This window comes from Rhincodon typus, unplaced genomic scaffold (genome assembly GCF_021869965.1).
Source record: "Rhincodon typus isolate 14 unplaced genomic scaffold, sRhiTyp1.1 hic_rhity00016632, whole genome shotgun sequence".
Lineage (NCBI taxonomy): Eukaryota > Metazoa > Chordata > Chondrichthyes > Orectolobiformes > Rhincodontidae > Rhincodon > Rhincodon typus.
The window spans coordinates 1-1077 of record NW_025982270.1 but is presented as its reverse complement, the minus strand read 5'-3'; the positions used below and the strand labels follow the sequence as shown (position 1 = coordinate 1077).

At 56.0% G+C, this 1077-nt stretch overlaps 1 long non-coding RNA gene across 1 annotated transcript in view; it reads right to left on the bottom strand.

Moving 5' to 3' along the window:
• LOC125482764 overlaps positions 1–1077 on the bottom strand; it is a 4290-nt gene extending 3213 nt beyond the window's left edge. The window contains exon 1 of the long non-coding RNA XR_007261741.1: positions 1020–1077. This is a non-coding gene — a long non-coding RNA (uncharacterized LOC125482764). The remainder of the gene's footprint in view (positions 1–1019) is intronic.

Here is a 1077-nt window from a genome sequence, read left to right as displayed (position 1 = left end):
GTGCTGTACGGCTCTACAACTCTGATAGAAGGAAGCTTGGGGTCATGTAGAGTTTAGTGGCCGAAGGGATTGAGGGACGATGGGAGGGAGGAAGCAGGGGACTGAGGTGCACGACCCTTTCAGACCCGAAGATATAGGGACAGAATGAGTCCATTCGGCCCATCAAGACTGCTCCACCATTTGATCACGGCTGGCGCATTTCGGAATTCGACTCTCCTCCCTTCTCCCGGTAATGTTCAATTACCCCTTTCTAATCATGAAGCTCACTATCTCTGTCTCAGCTCCAGGTGGATAGAGAGGGGCAGGAAGGAGGGGGTGGGGGGGGCGTGGAGAGATGGAAGGAGGGAGAGAGGGGGTGGGCAGTGTCGGAGACTGAAAGAGAGTGTGCGTCAGAGACCGAGAGCGAAGACGGGGAGCAGAAGGTCGGGGGGTGGTGGTGACTGTAGAGAGCGAGAGAGAGTGACAGAGAGAGCCAGAGCGAGACAGAAAGAGAGGTGGGTAGGGGAAGAGAAAGAGACGTGGGTGGGGGAAGAGAAAGAGATTGAGAGAGAGAGAGAGTGAGTGTGAGTGTGAGTGTGAGTGTCAGAGTCTGTGCCAGAGACAGAGTTAGGAAGGGTGATGGAGGTAGAAAGAGACACAGAGAGAGAGAGAAAAAGAACGAGAGACACAGAGAGAGACAGACACAGACAGATGCAGAGACAGAGATAGAGACAGAGCGAGAGAGACGGACAGAGACAGAGAGAGAGACATACAGAGAGAGAGACATACAGAGAGAGAGAGAGAGACAGGGAGAGAGAGAAAGACAGGGAGACAGACAGAGAGACAGAGAGTGGAGATAGTCAGAGACTGCGCCGGGGACAGGGACAGAGGGAGGGTGATGGAGGTGGAGGGAGACACACAGAGAGACAAAGACAGAGATTTGGGCTCAGGCTTGTTTAGAGGGACCGAACGGTCTTCCGCTGCTGCTCCCGCTGTCCATGCAGACCACCACCCCTCACCCCTCACCCCTCACCCCTCACCGAGCTTGGCGGCGACCTCCTGGATCTGGGCGTGTGCCCGGGGGACCTCCGCCTCGGT